Source organism: Pristis pectinata, chromosome 13 (genome assembly GCF_009764475.1).
Source record: "Pristis pectinata isolate sPriPec2 chromosome 13, sPriPec2.1.pri, whole genome shotgun sequence".
Taxonomy (NCBI): domain Eukaryota; kingdom Metazoa; phylum Chordata; class Chondrichthyes; order Rhinopristiformes; family Pristidae; genus Pristis; species Pristis pectinata.
In genome coordinates, this window is record NC_067417.1 from 42,874,713 (window position 1) to 42,898,425 (window position 23,713).

A 23,713-nucleotide genomic window follows, 5' to 3' on the forward strand; every position below is an offset into this window, starting at 1 on the left:
TGTAACCATCTTATGCTACAACAAAGCACACTGTTCCAGGTTGAAGCTATGGGCAATTTATTGGGATAAAGTATAGGTAGCTTTTCTTACAGCCCACCTGCAAGCACTCCTGTTGGATCAGTGAATAAATCCTGCTGTGATGCTGAAGTATATTATTCAGGTTTGATCCTTGTAACATACTCAGTTAATCAATCAATGACCAGGTCTACATACGAAAATATTCACTTGGATCACTTATAGAGTCAATCAGCACAGAAACAGGCCCTTTGGCCCACCATGCCCATGTTTACCACCTATACTAATCCCATTGACCAGCACTTGGCAATTCAAATTCTCATCTAGATACTTCTTAAATGTTGTGAAGATCTCTACTTCCAGCACCCTCTCAGGCAGTGCGTTCTGAATGCCAACCACCCCCGGGTGAATAAATTCTTCCTTACATCCTCTTTAAATCTCTTATTGCTTACCTTAACCTATGCTCTCTGGTTAGAGACAGCACTGCAACTGTAGAAGTTTACTAGTGTCCATCCTGCTTTTAGTTTTGTGCACCTCTATCAGGTCCCCCTCAGTCTTCTTAACTCCATCCCAGGCAACCATCCCGGTGAGTCTCCTCAGCACCTTCCCCAGAGCAATCACATCCTTTCTAGACTGTGGTGACCAAGACCACACAGAATATTCCAGATGTGGCCTCGCACCACTTATGTCACTGTAACCTATTTGAGAAATCTCTTGTGGTTCTTTTTGCTTCAGCTTGGACTCTTGGGCAGGCTTAACATCTCTACACATTTAATAGTTTCTATCCAGAGATTTGGTGAATTCTTGGTACCAAGGCTGGGAAAATGAAATAGAAAGCTCAGTCTATTTTTAACTCTTGGACTTACTCTATGGCCTCATGGTGTCTTAAATGAGCAATCAATGGGTCACAAGGTTATGCCTTCTAGGTTATGAGGGGTTTTAATAAGAGCTAATAGGAAGAATCTGCTTCCATTGATACAGAGGAGATAGGTCCAAGGTACTGCCAAATAAGCAGGGAGCTGCGATGGTCTAGAATGCATTGCCTGAAAGGATGGTGGAAGCAGTATGATAATAACTTTCAAATAGGCATTGGGTAAATATGTGAATGGAATAAAATTGAAAGGCTATAGGGAAAGAGCAGAGCAAAGGGACCAATTGTATAACTCTTCAAGTGTTGGCTTGGTCACATGGGACTGAATGGCTTCCTTCTGTACTGTTTGATTCTATGATATTTATGCCATGTTTTAATTTGAAATGAATTTATTTAACAAATGACAAATAAGCGTAAGCAACTTTCCTATAACATATCCACAAGTAGAAGTCCTTCCACCTGACTTAAGTGGAAAAACAGCAAGAATATCCCAATTCTAAGCATAATGCTGATCTTTTGTAAATTATATTATGCAATGTTTCTTCTGTTAAGTTTCTCATCATTGTGGGAGCCAGATTTAACCTACTTTGTTGCCTGGAAGCTTCAAATATCTTTTCTTAGCTTGGGACTTTGAATGGCTCTTTCAAAGATTTTCAAGGTGATGCTCAATTCAAACAAAACAATCAGTTCTTCTCAAAAGAACTTCTGGGATTTCTTGGATTTTGAACAGAGGACCACTTTCTCTGCCTCTGGCAACCATCAGAGCAAAATTTGAGAGATATTTGTAGACAGTATGAATTCCCTCTAGCTGCACCCTTATTGCCATGCAGCTGAAGACAAAGAAAGGGGTTTGAAGGATATCAATGTAAGGTTGCAAGTTGTTAATGGGTTGTGGATGTCACTACTACTAATGTGGTAGTTGCAGCTTCATGGCCGCACATGTATTAAGAGTCGGGGTTCTGACATCAATTAGCACATACCACCATACTCTGCTTGGCAAGCTTACATTACTAATCATTGGGAAGCACATATTTAAAAAAACAAGATGTAACAGTATGCTTCAAATGCATATACAGATTTTCACTGGGATTGCAAGAGAATACAGTATGCCAGCTGAATAGGCCTGGGTTAACTGTGCAGTGAGGTTTAGCACTCCTATTTAATAATGATTGAATTTCTACACCTGGCTCCTGTCTTGCCGAGCAGTATGAAATCCTCAAAATGTTCAGGGTTAACCTTATGGGCCAAAGAAAATGATCCATTTCAATATCAAGGACAAGTAGTTACAAAACATATGTTCTACAAACATTAAACACATCTAATACACATGCATAGATATATAAACCAACAAATATGCTACTTTCCAATTGGTGCAAAGTTGTCATTTGGTGCAAGTTTCAGTCATATACGTACAGACAGACATTTATTTAGGGTGCAGCTATTTAAACAAAAATCATAAGTATATTCACATCATCATATAGGGGCTAACAGATATACAAAGATATTTTATGCACTAAAATGAACACATCAACAAACATGAACACTGTACATAAACAAATAGGTATCCCCAGTGGAGCCAACCATCAGTTACCTTTTTAAATTTTGTCCATCTGATGCACTTTCCAATGTTTATATGGGGGATAATGTATTTTGAATTGGGGACTCCTTCTTTGCACCCTGTGCATGAGTGTCCTTCTTTAGCATCAACCATTTATGTTCTGTTGAATGATTGTAGCTTTCCCTAAACTGATAAAAGAGAAACCTATGCAGATACAATTAAAGTGCTGCCCTTAGAGGCACATGTTATTGACATTTTGTTAGCAGGCACATCCTGCCTAATGGGCCACGTCTGAAACTGTGTGCTATATAATTTAGAGCTTCCATGAATTGAACCGTCAGCCCAGCAAAAAACATCAGTGTTTGGAAAGTGAAAACAAAATCAGCAAATACTGTTTATTTGTGGAAATAAAAGCTTTGACATTTGAGAAGTTGGTTCTCTAGTCAATGTGATACCTAATCGCTGAAAGTCAGAGAGCAACTAAATGGTTGGATTGATTTCCGAGAGGTATAAACACATGGAATACTGCAAATGGCATTTTATCTTCTTTTGTTCATTCATCTGATACAGATATCACTTGCAAGGCCTATATACCTCTATATACCCTAGAGGAACTGGTGGTGGTCTGGCTTCTTGAACAGTTACAATCTGAATGGCGGTGGCACTTCCACAAAAGGTTATTTATGGTGTTCCAGGACTTTGCCAAGCAAAGATTAAGGAATGGTGATACATTTCCCAGTTAGGAAGGTGTGTGGCTTGGAGAGGATGGTGGAAACTCTAAACCTGTTGGCCTTCTCCTGATAGGAAGGAGTTGTGGATTTGGGAGGTCTGTTGGTGAAGCTTTGGTGAGTTGCTGCTGAGCACCTTGTTGATCAGGAGTGAAATTAACTTATATTTCTTCCTGCTGTGGACACATTGCAAATGTTGCGTTGGCAACTTTCTTACCAGTATGCTGTGCCAGTTCGTCCTGGCCTACTTTCACCCCTGTGGCCATCCCTTGATCTTGTGTTGGAGGAAAGATCATTGATGAACTAAAGACTGGAAAATTGCACACAGCAGATTGGAGGTGGGCAAATCTAGAGAGACACATGCTGGCTGGAAGAGAAAAGGAAATCAACAAAAAAAAAAGTGAAATTGGGTGGGAGATAGAGAGACAGTGATCATGAGTTTGAAAGGAAGGTCCTTGAGAAAAAGGAAGGAAGTGTGAGGTGATGCACTGGGGGGGGGGGGGGGGGGGGAAGAGGGGGGGTGAAAAGAGGGGGACTTGTAAGACTAGGGCATACACCATGACTTGTAAGGCCCTTGGGAGTATTGAGGAGCAGAGGGATGTTGGTGTACAAATCCATGGATTCCTGAAAGTGGCAGAACAGGTAGATAAAGTGGCACACAGGACATGTACCTTCATTAGACAGGACCTTGAATATAAGAGCAGGGAGATTATGGTACATACAACCTTGTAACATATTGGTTAAACCCCATAGTTGGAGTACTGTGTGCAATTCCGGTAGCCACATTACAGGAAGGGTGAGATTGCACTGGAGAGGGTGCAGCAGAAATTCAAAAGGATGTTGCCTGGGATGAAATACTTCAGTTTCAGTTATGAGGAGAATAGGCTGGATTTTTTTTTCTTAAAGGTGTATGAAGCTGAGGGGGGACCTGATGGAGGTATACAAAATTATGAGGGCACAGATAGGATAAATAGTAGGAAACTTTTCTCTACAGCAGAGGTGTCTAAACCTTGAGGGCATGGGTTTAGGGTAAGGGGTAAGAAAGCAGTTTATAGGGGATCTGAGGAAGAATTTTTTTCATCCAGATGATGGTTGTAATCTGGAACACATTATCTGAGGCGGTGGTGGAGTCAGGTACTCTGACAACATTTTAAAAAGCACTTGGACAAGGACTTGAATTGCCTACATATGGAAGGCTGAAGGCTAAGTGGCGATAAATGGGGTTGGTATACATGGTTATTTGATGGTCAACATAGACATGAAATGGCCTGCTTCTGTGCTGTATGACTTTTTGAACCTATGAATGATAAAGAACAATGGAGAGAGATCCAGGAAAATCAAGAGTATTAGAGAAAGGAATTCAAAGACAGGGGAGAGGAAAGGGTAGTTTACACTGGGGAACCTACCACCCTCTTGGATGCAGATTCCTGTTAATTAACAAGGACTAGACTAAAATTGTGAATAGATGCTAGACCATTGTTGTTTGCCTTGATACAGCTGTAAAACCCTTTTTTTTTTAAACATAAGGAAATTCTGGACAGAAGGTTAAAATAATTACATTTTGATATAGAATCCTTTTGGTTATTCAAATACTTGCAAAGTTGCACTGATGGATAAGCACAGTATTCCTTGTGAGTAGCCAAGGGCTTGAATTGAAGTGGATGAAATTCTTGTACTGTTTTTGCATGCAGAGTCAAATTTAATCCATCCGGAGTCTCCAGTCCTTTGCAGATTGAGATGGGAACTGTCAGATTGTTTTCCTGTTTTGTGGAAGCAGTGGAGGGTCAAGGAGAGGCAGTGGACAGTCAGTGGAAAGTCAAGGAGGGGCAATAGAAAGGCAGTAGAGGGGGCAAGTCCAATCCTCAGCCATGTTGTACTTCATTGTTGAAGGTTGGGCGTCTGTTTTTAATTAACTGGCACCAATATCTCTCACTTTGAACAACATAATGAAATTCAGCAAAAAAAAAAGAAAAATTAAATTAAAAATTGCAGAAAATGTCTGACAAGATTGCCAGTAATCTAACAATTTTGCAAGTGTGATAATTAAATATTGATTCGTCTTTTCCTGAAGTCACTGACTCATGCTTTTTTTTTGTAATACAAGGTCTTTGCTATTCAATGAAGTTGCCATTTTTACATGTGGGCAAAGCCAGAGAACGTCAGCAAGCAATTGGATTGTGGATGGCACTGAAGCCAAGTCCAATCCATTGACACATGGCATCTTGACAATTGGATTTTAAAATATAAAAAAGCTTGTACTTGTACAGTGCGCTTAGTGTCACAGGAATACCTTCAAGCAAATGTGACACAAAGCCACAAAAGCAAGTTTAAGGGAAAATGATCAAAAGTCTTATCAAGGAGGTAGGTTGAAGCACCTTAATAAGAGGAAGACAAGGCAGAATGACTGGAAAGGTTGGAGAGAGAACTGGATGAGCAGAAAAGGTTCCCGGATTGCAGAAAATTAAAGAAAGGGAGGGGTCAGGCCATTGAAGGATTTGGAAACAAAGGCCCGAATTATAAATTAAAGGCATCACTTAACTAATAGCCATTGTAGGTTAGTGAACAAAGTAATGATGGACAATGGAATTTGATGAGAGTTAGGACACATGCAGGAGAATCAGAATCAGGTTTATTATCACTGACATATGTTGTGAAAATTGTTGTTTTGCGGCAGCAGTACAGTGCAAGACATAAAAATTACTATAAGTTACCAATAAATAAAAGAGGAATAACAAGGGAGTGTTCAATGGTCATAGATTGACCGTTCAGAAATCTGATGGCGGAGGTGAAGAAGCCGTTCCTAAAACATTGAGTGTGGGTCTTCAGGCTCCTGAACCTCTTCCCTGATGGTAGTAATGAGAAGAGAAGGCCGACTTCTTGAGGCACCGCCTCTTGAAGATGTCCTCGATGGTGGGGAGAGTTGTGCCCTTGATGGAGCTGGCTGAGTCGACAACCCTCTGCAGCCTCTTTCAATCCTGCATATTGGAGTCTCCATACCAGGGTGTGATGCAACCAGCCAGAATGCTCTCCACTGTACATCTGTAGAAATTTGTAGAAGTTCTGAATGATGCCAAGTTTACAGAGGGTAGGATCGTAGAAGTAAGCCGGGGGTTCGGTTTAAAGATAACAAAGGAATGGATGAGGGTTTCAGCAGCAGAGACAGAAGAGTTTTATTGATGACATAATGTTGGTGATCTCAGGATTAAATATGACATCAAGGCTGGGAACAGTCTGGTTCAATAGCAGGTGCTGATGGGAAAAGGACTGAAACAAGTAGCTAGGCAAAGGAGTCACAGAGTCACACAGCAGGGAAACAGACCCCTTGGCCTGCCAGGTTCACACCGACTATCAATCACCAGTTTACACTAATCCCATTTTATTTTCCCCACATAACCATCAACAGCACTCAGATTCTGCCACTAACCAAACCGCATGCCTTTATGATGTGGAAGGAAGCCAGAGCACCTGGGGAAACCCACAGTCACATGGAAAAGCGCACAAACAGAAGCGGAGGTCACGACAACACTTTAACCAGCTGATGTGGGCAACATCCATTCCCTTTGATCTTCACTTCAGTAGTGTGATATTTGCCTCTTCACTCCACCAGCATTTCTTTTCAATCTATCTTGGATTTCCCAAAATCTGTTTCATTCATGGATTAATTATCTGTTATTATGTCATTAAGGTGATTTACCAAATCAACCTATCCCAGAATTCCTTCCTCTGTGAATGTTCAGTGCTAAAACAAATGTAAGAGAAAGATCTTAATCTTGCCTCTTTATAAAGAGCAGGTTCAGGGTACGCGATCGACATTTGGCATAAACACTTACCGTAGCGTGAACATGGTTTTCAGCATAGAGACAACGGCTGAAAAGATTATAAACTGCAGCTTCAGCTAAATTGCAAGCACAGCCAAGGTTGTACTATAGCATATGGATAGAACTTCCAGGCATTCTCAAGGTTCAGAAATCATACACTCATACAGAAACACTGGAAGCCAGTCACTCTAATCTTGTTCCCTATCATCAGGGAGCATTCTTAGTGATAGAGCCCTGGAATCAGGGGTGGAATATTTCCACATTATTTTTAAAAAATTGTGTGCAAATCATAGCGATCATTATCATACCAACAACCCTTTGTCGCAGCAGTAACCACTGAGGAGTCTTTCTCACTCCTGTCTGTGTGTCATTCTTAACTAAAGAACTAGCATCACTGACCTTATATTGTCTTTTGGAATCAAAGAATATCATATGAGGGAAATCAAAAGAAAGCAACATCAGCTAGAAGATACTGGAAATAAATACATTTTATTGTTTAAAAAATGGATATGTTGCAAAAATTCAAACAGTATACCCAATTTTTCGGGGAGTGGGTGATGTGAAGTAAGGATTAATAGCAAAAAAAGGGGTGGGTTGATGAACTATCAGGAGATATGGAGTTGGAGAGGGGTGGTCTGGTGGGGAAGAGCCCAAGGATGTAGGAAAGTACTTCACTTCACTTGGAAGCCTCCCAGGCTGGTGTTGCATGTGTTGCCCCATGTGTGGGAAAAGAAACAGAGTTCACATTTCAGGTCAAAGACTCTTCGTCAAAACTGGAAAGGAGAGATAAGAAGCCCATGAAGCTGCAGGGAGGGTAGCGCAGCTTAACAAGCTTTTAGGGTGCCCTTCCCAGTTCTGACAAAGGGTGTCAAACCTAAACACTAACTCTATTTCTCTTCCTACAGATGCAGCCTGACCTGCTGAGCATTTCCAGCATCTTCTGTTTTTATTTTATATTTCCAGCAGCTGAAGTTTTTTTTTGATTTTCCTCAACTGAATACAAACTAGTGACCTAATTAAGAGAATGGTTAGGTCATAGAAGATAAAGGGCAATTGCTGCTGAATCGGAAGGAAATCACTGGTGATGTGCCTGAAGGATTTGTGCCAAGGCCTCAATTATTCACTTAATTTGTAGTCAGTAGCGAAGTAACAATGCTCACTGCCTACCTCAAAAGGAAGTTCCTGCAAAGATCCAGCAATCTGTGGCAAGAACTTCCCCTTCGGGGAAGCCGGTTGCTATCAAGTCACGATTCTAGAGGATCGCTGGCATCCAGCAGGTACAAGTCACCAAGGTGGTTGGGAAACCAATTAAATTAAAGAATTCTCACATAACAGAAAGCAAAAGGCATAATATTTAATTTAATAAATGCAATATTAAATAAGGTTTGGAACAGTACATGATTAAGATAGAAGTTGAAACCATTGATATCCATAAAAAAGTTAATTTTAAAATATTTGTGTGAGAGAATTACAAAACACATGTGAAATTATTTTTAGAATGAAATAATTTGCTAAGGTTAAGTTATTAAAAGCTCACTTGAGCCCAATGCAAGTGCAGGATTTTCTGAGTATTTTGTCGTATTATAATTTTAAAATTCATTTTATGGAAATGGGCATGGCTGGCAAAACCAGCACTTATTGCCCATCAATAATTACCCTTTGATGTGGTGGTGATGCAGCTTCTTGAACTGCTATAATCTTTCTCCCACAATGCTCTTAGATAGAGGGTTCCAGAACCACACCCAGTGATGATGAAGGACAGCAATATATTTCCAAGTCAGGACGGTGTGTGGCTTGGAAACATGCAGGTGGTGGCTTTCCCGTGTACCTGCTGCCCTCAGTAGTAGAGTTTGTACGTTTGGGAGGTGCCACTAGAGCACCCATGTCAAATAACCAAGGTGTATGTTATGGATGGGGATTCATGTTTACAGTAGTGGATGGGTTAGGAATCAAGTAGACTGCTTTGTTCTGGTTGGAGCTGAGCTTCTTGAGAGTTGTTGGAGCTACATTCATCAAATCAGGTAGAAAATATTCCACTACACTCCTAACTTGTGCCTTGTGAATGGTGAAAATGCTTTGAGCTGTCGGAAAGGTAATCACTCACCACAGGACACCTAGCCTCTGACCTGCTCTTGTACTTAAGTGGCTGGTCCAGTTGAATTTCTATTTAATGGTGATTATAAGGATATTGATGATGGGGGTGGGGGTGGGTCTTGGCAATGGTAATGCCATTGAATATCAATGGTAGCTACTTGGACTCCCTCTTGCTTGGGATGGTCATTGCTTGGCATATGTGTGACGCAAATGTTTCTTGCCACTTATCAGCCCATGCCTGTGTGTTGTCTAGGTCTTGCATTTTGTCAAGGAGTTGCACATGGAACATTATGTAATCATCAGTGCCCATACCCACTTCTGACCTTATGATGGAGGGAAGGTCATTGATCAAGCAGTTGAAGATTGTTGGGTCTAAGACACTGCCCTGAGGAACTACTGCAGTGAGATGCTGAGTGTGGGATGATTGACTTCCAACAATCAAAACCATCTGCAATTGATGACTCCAGCCATTTGTGATATCCAAGTGTTTCCCTGAAGATGCCTGAAGGCTTCACTTTTACCAGTTCTCCTTACTGCCATTCTCAGTAAAATCTTGCCCGATTGTCAATCACCTCACCTCTGGAATTCAACTTTTTGGTCCACGCTTGGTCCCATGCTGTGATGAGTTCAGGAGCTATGCTCCTGGCAGAACCCACACTGTGAGCAGTTATTGGTAAGTGTTCCCTTATGTTACCTTTGACAATAACTTCCATCACTTTGCTCTTGACTGATTGGATGGTAATCAGCTGGATTGGATTGTCCTTTTGGTGGACAGGATTCACATGGGTAAGTTTCCATATTGATGAATAAATGCCAGTGTATTAACTATACTGGAACAGCTTACCTAGAAGTGTGGACAATTCTGGAGTGCAAATCTTCAATACTATGCGATTACACTAAAGAGAGTGGAAAGGAGATTCACCAGGATGTTACTCGGATTGGAGAACTTTAGCTATGGGGAGAGACTGAATGGGCCAGCTTGTTTTCCCCTGGAGTGAAGAACGTTGAGAGGTCATCTGATAGAGGTATATAAAATTATGAGAGGCAGAGACAGGGTGGATAGCTACAATCTTTCTCGCATTGTAGTAATTTCATAAACAAAAGGGCATAGGTTCAAGGTCAGAGGAAGGAATTTTGAAGGTGATGTGAGGGGAAAGTTTTTTTTTATACACACACACACACACACACACACACACACACACACACACACACACACACACACAGAGTGGTTGCTATTTGGAACACACTTCCAGAGGAGGTGTTGGAATCACATACAATCACTACACTTAGGCATTTGAATAGGGAAGGCCTAGAAGGATACAACCCCAATGCAGGCAAATAGGATTAGTGAAGATGGGCATGGATATGGTGGGCCAAAAGGTCCTTATCTGTGTTGTATGACACTATGACTGCAACCAAAATGTTTTTTTGGTCCCATAGCCATTACTGCATCCAGTGGTCTCAGCCATGTACTGATAACATGTGGAATGAATCAGTGAGCAGGTTGTTGGTGAGTGAATGCTATTTGATGGTACTCCTGACAGCATCTTCCATCGCTAATTTGTAAGTAGCTTCAATTGCACTGATTTCCATTGGTTATGATACAGAAGGTAACAAACAGCATAGCTTGTGAGGGAGCAGTGAATCACTAGCAATGATTTCAGGATTTCTGCACTGAATAACACATACACAAGAATCCCAAAGCTACTCCAAAGAGCTATAGAGCCTCAGTCATTGAGTTCATTAGATTTCTGGATCTTAAGGTAATCCAGGGGTATGTGGATGCTGCAGGAAACTGGCACCGAGGTAGAATGATCTTGATGAATGGTGGAACAGGTTCAAAAGGGCCAAATGGCCTACTCTTGCTCCTATTTCTTATGTTTGCTTCATGGAACAATAATGATCAATGCAAAAGGTTTGCTATCATTGCAGACAAAATTTAGGCCACCATTACTAATAACTTAGAAATACTGTAATGATGTCTTTTTCCAAGTATGCTGTCATAATGATTGGTGTCATATTAGGTATTATAGCACAAAGCACAAAAGTAGATATCAGTAGATTTAGTGGATTAAATTGTGCAAAATCAAAGTGGCTGGATTTCAATGCAGGTCACGCATTTTGGACCAAATAATGTCACATCTTCATTTATTTTTAAATGGAAGAAAGTTGAGAAAAGTGAGAATCTATTGAGGTTCAGAGATTCAAGTACAGAGATTGCTAAAATGAATTAAATATAAAAATAATAAAAAGGGATTATGAAAATTTAATCATTCTGATGTGTGGATTAGGATCCAAGGGGAATGATGTTTTCTTACAGCTTTATCTGTGAAGTATTGTTCTTCATTCTGGGCACTGCACTTGGAAAGATATGGAGTTTCTGCACTGCACTTGGAAGGAATGCAGCACAGATTCACCAGAATGTTATCCACTGATTAGATTATGGAGAAATTATATAAACCAGGCTTGGATTTCCCAGAATATAGAAGTTAAGGTATGATTTGATTAAGGTTTAAAGGATTATGAAAGGAATGTAGAGGAGACACAATATTTGCTCCTGTTGGAGATCCTAGCACATGAAGATACAACCTTAAAATTTAAACTAGGGGAGAATTTTGGAAATCTTTCTTCATTCAGAGAGTGATACGAGTATGAAAGTATATGGGTGGATGGAGTTAGAATGCAAATCAGCCATGATCAAATTGAATGATACGGGTACGAGCAGCTGAATGGCATAGACTTGTTCCTCTGGTTCCACAAGCTCTGTACTAATGTTAGCATGGTTTTATTTGCTCTAGAAGTACCAAAACAGTCATTGGAGACCATGGCCAAACCTAAAGAATCTGAGGCCACTTTAAAATTGTGCCACCGAATCTCTTGTATATCCTTAGTCATCACTTCCAATTGTTCCCATCACCATGGTCAGCAGTAATTCACCCTAAAGTTCCCAACGCTGACTGGACCTATTCAAAGGACCTCCCAAAACCAACCTCTCAACAACATTCTCTTCACATCTCCAACATCTTTGCAACTAACAACCAGAGGTGGACAAATTAAATAAAATGCTGTAAATAAAGGCAACCTGGTAAAGAAATTTATCACAACCCAGGGGGAACACAAGTGGGTTTCTCACTCTCACCACTGGTCTCCATTGAAATATTGTAGTAGACCAACAGTTCACCATTCCTAAAAAAAAAAGCCACTGTCCAGCTGGCAGAAGTAGCAGAGCTGAGGAAGTTAGAAAATAGCCAACTCATGGGACCTTGTGGCTGCCAGCCCAGTTTGTAACAATTTTTTCTGCTCTCCCATGTTCATGAACATTTGGTCAGTATTTTTCCATCTGCCTTAGTTCTTGTGGTTCACTACTGGAAGCCCCAGTGATTTCTCTGAATACTTCACCTGCTGTGCTGACAAGTTTCAAGCCCACCATAGTTCTCATTATAGCTCATTAGTGCAAGTGTAATGTACATATGTTTATTGAAAGAATACTGTTTCTACATAAGTGGCTTAAGTGTTCTCCACCCTCAGTTCCACTCTGACATTTGGAAGAAAGATTTATTAGCCCTGATTTGTATTAGCTTGTAGGCAAGTTCAGGATATGGAAAAAATTCTAACCTCTTGATATTGTGGATGATAACAAGGGGGCAAATACTGTGAGGATCACAATGAATTCTATATTAAACGAGAAATTTGAGCTGCAATACAGCAAATTGAGAATTTAATCAAAGAAAATCTGTCATTTGGAAACCACAATACATACTTCAGCTGATTTTAGTAAATACTCTCACAATCTGTACCAATCACCCCTGGATTCTGTACCATGCCTCTCTGCATTTCTCCATGTGAAGCATTACACCTTTCAATCAATCTCAGTGCTCCAGATCCTGTGAACTTCTATCAGGTACCCTTGTTTCGTGTGGACTCTGAACAGTATCTCTCTCAGTATATCCCGAGTTTCCTAATCCCACATCTCTTTGACAAATATTTTTCATGCTTTGGTACCACAGTTAACATATATCATTAAAATCAACTATGTCCATTATATAATTGAGCAACACCCAGTCTAGTGTGCAGGTCCAGTTGAAGTTATAAGGGACTATAAATACCATCAGCTGCAAAGGTGGGCCTGGGGAATGAAGAGCAATCAATGTAACACTTCTTTTCAAGACGAGGTAGAAGGTTATATTGGGTAAGTACACACAATCAGTTAAATGTCTATGAGAAAAGGAAATTGGGCATTTAGAAATGCTGGGCTTAACCCTTGGATAACAGCAAGGACTTGTTAATTGTGTTTTTAAAATTAAAAGGAGTTTATGTTGAAAAAATGACCAGCAAAATAAAGTGGATTGCAGGTAGATATAGTAAATTTTCATAAGATATTTGTTAAAAAAATTACAGGGATGAAATATATTAACATATTGAGAGAATTGGATTACATGATGAGAAGCAAGATGTTAGCAATTTATGTCTACTGCTCAGCGTTGAGGGATTGTTGGAGATGTTGCACTCTAGGTGTCAGCCCCAGTCTGTTTTTGCTGTGAATCTGCAAATATTTGTACGTGGACATCAAGAGATTATGAATGAGATTTGTGGATGACACAAAAACCATGGACACAGAAGTGCAGTAAGAGTATTGCGGAGGAGAAAAGTATGCCTAGTGTTATGATTAGATAGAAAGAAGTTGCCTTTGAATGTGGAAAAGTGTGAATAAAGGTCAGGGGATAACACTGTTTAAGACATGTGGATGGACACATACATTCACAAAAGGTACCTAGAATTTAAGTAAAAAATAAAAGAAACGTGATAAAATTATACAAGGGCAATAGTTACACTTACAATTAGAGTACTGTGGGCGAGTTTTGGGCACCCCATTTAGAAAGTGTATGGGGAACATATAATGTAACTTCTGGTATCATATCAGATAGGGAGAAGTTATCATTATGACAGTTTCTTTCTCCTGAAGTAGTAAATCCTGAGAGGAAATTTAAACATTTTTTTATATCAATATTATGGAGTGTTCTGATAACTTCTATTTCCTCAGATTGGGATGTCAGTAATGATGAGAGGTCAACAATTTAAAATGTTCACTTTAAGGGTGATGGAAAAAGTAAGTAAAAATCCTTTAGTGTTATGGAACAAAGGGTGCTTTGCCTTGGAAGTTGTTATGCTCAACTGCAATTATAAAATAGTCATTAATGATAAACAGTTCCTCACACAAAAATAACAGACCAGGTTCCGCGATGATCTAACATGATAACTCCACAGTAACATACTACACAAGTGTTATGGAGGTGTTGTAAAATATTAAGTTGTACAATACCTGACCTGCTTCCAAGATTCCAAAATATTTTACCCAATCAAAAGATATACATAAAGGCAGACAATTAAAAACATTACATCTTTTAAGGGAAAAATCATATTTGGAGTGAAGGGAAATACAGGATTAGAGAATGAGATGAGACAGTAAACAAATATTTTGCATCAGTTTCTACATACCTGAAATAGAGGGAACCAAAGGTCTAATGAGAGTGAGCAACTTAAAATAATTAATATTAACAAAGGCACAGGAGAAATTAAGGTGATTAAAAGCTGACAAATCCCCAGACTTGATGTCCTACATCCCAGGGTTGTAAAAGAGGTGGCTGCAGAGATAATGGATCTATCAGTGATGATCTTTCAAAATTCCCTAGAGTCTGGAACAGTCCCAGCAGATTAAAAGGTAGCAAATGTAACACCACTATTAATGTGAAAATAGGAACTGAAAGACCATTTTGCCTGACGTTAGTTCCAGAGAAAAATGCTAGAATCCATCAAGAAACTGGTAATAGAATTTTTTTTTAAAAAAGAAAGCATTACATGCAACATCAATGTGATGTTATCAAGAGAGACTGTGTTTTATAAATGCAAGTGTATTTTTAAACAATGTAACAAAGACAGTAGATAAGGGAAGGAATTAGTGGATATATTCCATGTGTTTTTCCAAAAGCTTTCAGTAAAGTTGCTACATGAAAGCTTGTTACACTTAAAGAGGACCAATGGTGTTGGTGGTGATATATGAGTATAACTGGAAGATTAGTTCAAGGACCAGGAAACAATAGGGAAAAATGATTTTATTTTTGAGGTTAGCAGGGAGCTGGTCGTCGAGTTGCCATTATCACCACCGCTGGGTCTCCACCTATTCCAGTTAATAGTAATGACTTAGATGAAGGGTTTGAGGTGTGACATATTCATGCTTGCTCATGATACAACAATCAGGTAGTATAATAAGCAGGGAAGAGAGAGAAAGAATATGCAAGGGGATATCAACAGGTTAAGTATGTGGACAGGAAGATAGCAGATTGAGTAAGATGAGGGGGAATAATGGGAAAAGAATTGAATTTTTTTTTAAATAAGTGGCAAAAAAGGATTAAACATTGGTACTCAGAGGTATTTAGTTATCCATGTATACAAGTCACAAAAAAGATAGCATGTAGGTAGCAGCAAGCAGTTAGGAAGATAAATGCTAAGTCAGCATTATGTCCCGGGAGGTTTCAGTGCAAGAACAATGCAGTTTTGTTTCAGTATCAAACCTTTGATGAGGTCACATCTGGATATTTGCCTTCTATAACTAATACGTACTGACCACAGAGACGGTGGCAACAAAGGTTCACTAAGTGTTCAGTGGAATAAGATAAGTGGTTGTCCTAAGAGGGGAGACTGAGTTGGAAGGACCTACATTCTCCAGGGCCTAGGACTGCACGGGCTTGACAGGATCGAGAACCAACTGCCTCAGAATAGCGGGCAACGAACATTAGGATTGAAATTAGGTGAACATTCTTCACTCTTTGGCATTCTCTAACTTAGAATGCCGTGGAGGCAGGCTGTAGGAGAATATTCATGTGAGAGAGTCACAGATTTTTTGAACTCTGGGAAATCAAGCAAAATAGTGATTTGGAGGGAAAGTGGACAAGTTAACTTCAGCCACAAGCTTACTGAATAAAAGACCACATGGCTTATTGCTGCCTGCATTTCTTAGGTTTTTATGCTTTGTTCTTATGCTCAGGATATGTTATCTGGTAGAAAATATTAGACCTCAAAATTTATCAGATAGGAAACAGCAAAGTCAAACTTTAAAAACAACTTGACAAGTGGTCTCCATGTCTTTTAGCATTCCTGGCAGTAGTTTGGTTCACACCTCACCTGTAACTTGATCATGTTTACTGATCCATATGTCTGACTCATATGTCTGTGATAGATTTTGAATTTTCTTTAAACAAATCTTACATGGCACAGTGCTCAGTTCTCTACTTTGTATGTAGCTGCAAAATAGGTCCCAAAAATATAATTAGTACATTTTCCCGCTACCATGAATTGCAAAAAGCTTGTGATATTACACGAGGCAGAGGTGAGTGGAGAGATGGTTTCAGAAGTTGGAGCAACCAAAACAAACTGCTGGAGGAATTCAGTGAGTTAAGCAGCATCTGTGGGGGGGGGGCAGCGGGGGGGGGGGGGGGAAGGGGAAGGATATTGTCACTGTTTTCAGTTGAGACCCTGCATCAGGACTGAAGTTTTAGATGTAGAGTCAGACACTGATATTCTTTCATTTTTGGAGCTTTTTAAAAAAATATATCATGATGGCAGGTCTGTGCATCACTGGAAACCAATCTGCTGGAACAAATCCTTTTCCCTGCACATTTCCCATCTAGTGTTGTAAAATTGATCAAAATTCACCAAATTTTACTGATTGACATCTCAGAACATTTTTAAGATACTATGCAATAATTTCATTTAGAAAAATAATGACTTTATATTTTGAATAATCAAGTGCCCCAGAAATATACAAAAAAACCATCAGATGGAAGAATATACTCCATGGTGAAAAATCTTGCCTGTCCAGTAAATACAACAGCATTTTCAACAGCAAGATCCTACAAGTAGGCCTGACGTTGATGATAGTTCCTTTGCTGACGCAAAATGTTGATGCTGTTACAAGGGAAGGAGAGTGTCCAAGAATTATGTTCATCGTTGGGCTTTGATTCCTATATGGTTGTGCTGGTTTCCAGAGGCTCCCCAAGTATGCAGCTGTAAACTAAATGCACAAAAATATTCTGCTTTCTATTTTCCCACCAAAATAAATAATCTCACATTTCCTGTACATCGGGGGAGACAAATAGAGATTGGTGACTGGCTGTAGAACAACCCCATTCAATGAGCAAAGGTAACACCAGGCTTTCAGTTGCCCTGCCAGTTTAATCATCCATCCCATTCCCGTTTTGTACTTTGTTGCTTACTCTGTTCCAGTGGAGCTCAATGTAAATTTAAGCAGCAACTTCTAACCAGGCACCATTACAGCCTTACAGACTCAACACTGAATTCAACAATTTCAGACAATCAGCCATTCCGGCCTTCTTTTCTATCCTCTTGTGGTAATTTCAGATTTCATTCCTCTCCTCCTATTTATACCTTCCCCCAGACACATCTTTCACTGTCTTGACTTTTGTTTTTCACTGGCCTTCACCACCATCTTTCAGTTAGTTCCACCGTCAACTTTGTCAACAAATCTCAGCTTCCCCTTTGTTCTCATTTTTCCTTATTGCCCTTTTGTTATACTCCACTCCTCTTTCTCTGGAACTTAAAATACTTTTTTTTAAAACCTCTAACTTTTCCGAATTCTGATAAAAGGTATTTGACCTGAAATGTCAATTCTGTTTTTCTCTCCATAGCATGACCTGCTGAATATTTCCAGCATCTACAGTATTTTGCTGACAGAACCTCACAGTTCTCCTCATTATACTCCATCTGCCATCTTCTTGCTCATTAAGCTTAATAGATGAGAATACCTGCTAAAAATTGGTGCATCATTTAAATAGCTAGTTTTGCCAGGCCTTAACAATTTAATGTTTAATTTACACTTAACAAAATTGCTCAGGGAACCAACTGACATGCAATATAATCACAATTTTCAAATACTACTAAAGAATCTTCAATGTTGAACTGAACCAGGAGATTTTTTTTATAAATATCTCAGTCCTGCCATAGCTTGTCTGACAATGCTTCTAGTCAATTAATACTGCACCAGCATTATCCAGATTGTCTGCTCCCATCCTTAAATGGGGTTTGTACTCACTCACAAAGTGTAACCAACTTTGTGGTATAACATACTGTATGACCATAGCTCATCCTTCCCTATAACCTATAAAAACATAAGAAATTGAATCAGGTGTTTCTCATGCCTTCTCTCCCACTCAATAAGATCAGGGCCAATCCTTTACTTCAGTACCACTTTCCAAATCCCCAAATTCCAGAGGCCAGACATGTACACAATATTACTGGTGCAGTCTCACCAGCATCCTTTGTAATTAGAGCAAGACATCTCTAGTCGTATTCAAATTCTCTGGCAAAATATACATTTACCTTTCTAATTGCTTGCTGAACCTGCAATATTGACTCTCAGTGATTCACGTAAAAGGACACGCAGGCTCCTTTGATGACTAACACCTTCCTTTTTTTCTACCATACATGAAATAAGTACGAGGAAGACCTCATTTGTTCACATTATCTTCATCTGTCTATGTTCTTAGATGACAAAAAATGAAAATTGGAGGAATACTGAAATGGGCAATGTGGAAATTTGTAATTTCCCCCTCTGCAGCAACGTTGTTCAGTGGAGTTCACAATACATTGTGGTTATAGAGACTGGAAGTCACCAAAAAGAGAGACATTATTTTACAGAAATGCTTTAATAACCAAAATTAATTAATTTTGCTAAACACTAATAACTAAAAAAAATCCAAAACTGAACCAATGATGAAAGCTGAAAAATTCTAGCCCTAGCTATACCGATGCAACCTTATGAATGTCAATTATGTCACCTCATTTCAAGGTGGAAAAATCAGAATTCACCTTCCTTTATTATGGTTATCACTCTTCAGTTATTTTATGCCAACAATCAGCCTTACAGCTTTTTTCTTTATGGCCTTCAGGACCCGAATGTCTTTGCTGTTTATCATATAGTACCAGGTGTGCACTAACCAGGGCACTGTACACTTTAAGTGTGTTTCTTTCCATCCTGTATTCAAATTCAAAGTCATTCAACTTTGACTGCTCCTCCAGAAGCTGTTGGACAGATTAGAAGTTAAACTTTCTAAGGCTTCCAGATCTCTTTGCTCATTTAGATCCCCTGGATCACTGTTCAAATTTTAAAAATGCTCATAATCCCCGTTGTTTTCATCCTGATATGCGTTTCAATATCTTCCCCCGTACTAAACTGGATCTCTCATAGTTTCACTCACATTCATATTTTGCGATTCAGGAGTGCTCTCTTCAGATTCAAGTGCTCTCATAATTTATTATCAGTAAACCTGACCAAATGTTATAGAATTTCCGAATCCAAGCAATTAATGTTAAATAGGATCCCAACACCAGTCCTTGGGGTAATTCTTCCCCTTCTCGCCACCCTGATGTGTCCCCCTGAACGTTAATTGTTTTCCATACTCTAGATAATTTATTATCCACTTCGATGTTTCGCCGCGAACCCCCATCACGTCGAGTTTAATTAGTAGGTTATTTTTTTTTCTCCAGATACATCTTTGTCAAACATTTTTGGTGTAACCGCACACTGAACTTCCTCAAATGACAATACAATAATACCTCAGCCACCCACAAAGGACAGGGAAGGATTTCCCTTTCACTGTTCTGGGAGGCAGAAGTTCTTCGGACAATGGATGTACTGTATCTTAGGATACAGCGTTCGGTGCTGGTAAGCGCGACGATTTCAGAGAATTACTGTAACTTACTGAAATTCCTTGACAGGCTAATTCTCCCGCAGAGGGGCGGGTGCAGACTGGGGTGGGGGTGCAGAGACCCAGCTATAATAAGTTGACGCGGGATGAAGGTAAAACACACGCAAGATAGACGGACTTCGGAGGATGCATTCTTCACCCTCTCAAATCGACCAGAAAGCCACCTGCTCCTGCCTCCTAGCGGTATCACCGCCGCCCGAGAGTGTGACCAGAAAGCGGCAAACCAGCGCTTAGCGAAAGGAACAAAGGGCGAGAAAGCAAATGTAAACTAGAAGCAGCTTCCCACAAGAGTCCAAGTTGTAATGGGCTCCAAGTCCAAGGAGATTTCTCAGGTCAACCACGATGGCGTTCATTTTCTTTCCATCCAACACATGGTCACGGGCAAAATCAAAACCAATGGCAATTTGAGGGGGCGAGTGCGAGTCCGTTACGGCTGATTATTGACACAGAACGGGTTGAAACACTTGTCGGGGTAGAAGCGGAAGCAAACAAGCAAGATAATTTTAAAAGAAAAAGAGTGTGGCCGCGGCGAGATTCCCGAATGGGAGTCATGGGGTGGCTTCTGGATCTCAATGGCCAATCAAACCATGCCATCACATCCATTACAAGAAGTTAAACAATGATACTACAACAACCTCTCAAAGGATTCCAGATTTTTCTGGGCGGGTAATGAAGATGAAATGAACAGGCGCTAAGAAATAAAGACATTTTCCCGGGAATGTTTTACTTTGACAGAAATGGTAGCGATACTGATCGTCAAGACCCGTTCTGTGTCAAAATAGAAAAGCAGGCATGTGTAGGATGGCACATCAAAAGTGAGTACAGAACAAAGAAAGAGGGAGGATCAGAGAGTGAAGGAGATATAGAATGAGCGCCGGGGTGGAAGAAAAGGAAAAGACAGAGAGAGAAAGTAGAAAACAAATGCTATCCAGAAAAAAATTACAAAAATCAGTTCTAGGACTCTCGAGTTTGCCAACTCACACAGTAGAAAACTAACGCTTTGGCAACGCCCTGAATGCAAAGTAGGGGACCAAAAGGTTGCGAGTGGAGAGAGGGAATATAAATTCCACAGCCGCTCTGATAGACACAAAATCTTGCAGGAATACATAATATAAAAGGATCCGAAAAATTATGAAAATCAGCCATTCCTACAGTACAGAAAATGTACAAAGGCAGTTCGAACAAGATCTCAGGGGAACAACAGACACACCCCAATGGCCACGTACCTCGATCATTGTATTGGACATTGTGCACTAGATATTATACAACACATATTTTAGCCTTCCGCTCAAAAGAAATACAGAATAGCCCCGGGCTCATCGCGTAACCCAAACATTTCATTTGCCACATCCCAACACAATAAACGGGAAAACCCAATGTATACTGATTATTCCTTTATGCTAGTGCGTTCAGGCACCAGGGAAATACAACCGACAGAAATCTGCCAGGTTGCTAGAAGAAAATAGATTTGCATTTATAAATCAAAATTATACATTTAAAGATGGACTTTTTCAGTATACACCGTTAACACGATTTAGGAAAATGTGATTTAATTACACTCTATTCTTAATATCGTAATTCTCAACCTGCACGTGTGAAAAATTAAAATAAAGCTTTCTAGTAAATACAGAGAAAAGCGTTACAAGTGTAAGTTCACTCGTCTTTACGGATAATAGAAGTCTAGGCGACATTATACTGAGAACACGAGTATATTTGTCGAAAACGATTACCGTTAAAGACGATCCGCAAGTTAGAAAAGAGATTTCTGTTAGTTTAAAGAAAGATACAGTACCTTGTGAAGAACCCAAGTCTCCGGTCTGGCTACCGTGTTATAAATCGTCTGAATGTAGAAGGAACCCAGTTGCTAGTATAATTATACGTCTGGCAGGAGGCAGACAGATTACGGTTGTGCATCGAAATCAATTCTGCTACAGATTTATTTGATCCAGCCCAGAGTCAATCCAAGTCGTACTTTTTATGGCTGAAGCAGCCAGCTCCAAATATTTCCTCCACTACCGGCCCATTGTATAATTGGCGGGATTGAAACTGCTGCCCCAGCCAGTAATTTCTGAGGTCGAACCAACGCTGGTATATTATCTGTGTTAAGTTCAGCCTGTTCCTGGTTGCATTTCTTGTGGGCTAAATGCAGTTAGTGTTTGGTATATTATGGTTGACCCCGTCTCGAGTTTAATTACTGTGCAACCAGTGTACAGCCAACTCCTGTGACCGCATACAATAAGTCTATGGTTTAGTTTCCTTAACGGAATGCTGCCAGCCCATGATGTGGCTGAATGCAACCTCTTGGAGTGAATCCCCGTAGCTGTGGTGCGGCTCCGACTCCCGGTCTGTGCATTGATTGCTCCCCCTCTCTCCCTGCCCACTTGCAGCACCACCCAGCTGCTGAACAGCTCCGCGTCATGACGTCATCACACTCAACCGCGACGCGGGATCCCACCGCGCCAACGCGCCTGCGCCGAAACCAGAGACATTGTGGTAAAAGTAGGCGCTTTACGATGGACTCTTCACGCACCATAGCGTTCACTGCGACGTGGCGATAATGCCCCCTTCTGTGTGGAACGGTTAAGGTTTATGAACATGCCATAAAGTCGGGTCAGTTTCCGAGGAAGTGAGAGGATTACCCTGGTCACATGGCCGCCCCGAACGGCGGCTGGCCTGGCGCATGCGCGGCGTTGACCACCAGGTGGTGGGTGTGGCTCGGATGCACGAGCCATCCGCGGGAACGTGGCTGCTACCGGAAGCTGCGGTTGTCATGGTGCTGCGCCCGCGTGGCTGGGGAAGAGCGGCGGGTGCTGCCGATCGGTCCCTTGCGTCGCCAGGAGCAACAGGTGGCTGCAACCGGGCAGAGGTGAGGCGGCCTTGGAGTCTGCCAGATATCCAGTGGCACAGGCGACGCTCCAGCTGAAGCCCACCGCCTGGCTGAGTGCAGGAGTTAACAGGGGCAGCTGGCTGCATGTTGGCAATGGCGAGGACAATCGGTAGCCAGAATGGGGTGGTCAAACAAAAGAGAATTAACCACCATTACGAGTTGGATAGCAGCTCTTGTAAGGGATAGGAGGTAACTAACCACTCCCGTTATTACCAAGAAAGGGAATTTTGTTTTACTATTATGGGATAACCCTATTACTTTCAGCTATAACGCAACCGTGTAAATGATTTGTCTATCCTTGTTAAATGCAAAAGGAGTAAATAAACTGGATCGGGCCTGGAAGAGCTTCTGGAAAATTCCCTGACTAATAAACCAATAGTCTTGCTGGGGGAGGTATTCATAACTCAACAATCCAATTAATTAATAACCCGCATTTTATCTTTTTCTCAGAACCTTTAAGTCAACGTGCTGAAATTAGGAGTGATATTACTTTGGGTTGAGGTTTGGTTAATGGATAGAAAAGGTAGAAGTAAGCATGTAATTTTTGGGTTGGGAGGCTGTGGGTAATGAGGTCCTCCCGTGATCAGTGCCTGCCTCAGCTGTTTACTATTTTTAATCAATAATTTGGATGAGAGTTTGATGAGCTGATGATACAAAAGTGGGTGCCAATGTGGGTGGAGGATGGATGTGAGAGAGGCTTCAGAGGGCTAAGTGAATGGACAAGGATATGACGGATGGAATCTAATGTGTGAGAAATGTGAAATCATGCATATTGTTAAAAAAAACAGAAAAGCAAAATATTTTACAAATGGTGAGAGACTATAAGTGTTGGTATTCAGCATATCCTGGGTGATCTCTGCACAAATTTCCAGAAGTTATTGTGTAGATCTAGCAAACAATTAGGAATACAAATGATGTGATCTTTATTGCAAGAGTATTTGAGTATAGGAGTAAAAACATG

At 40.5% G+C, this 23,713-nt stretch overlaps 1 protein-coding gene across 1 annotated transcript in view; it reads right to left on the minus strand.

Annotated features, from left to right (window-relative positions):
- Positions 1–21,780, minus strand: part of smpd3 (sphingomyelin phosphodiesterase 3) — a 176,669-nt gene extending 154,889 nt beyond the window's left edge. The window contains exon 1 of the mRNA XM_052028472.1: positions 21,658–21,780. The gene's annotated coding sequence lies outside the window, so the exon portion shown is untranslated. The remainder of the gene's footprint in view (positions 1–21,657) is intronic.
- Between the last annotated feature and the right edge of the window lie 1,933 nt (positions 21,781–23,713).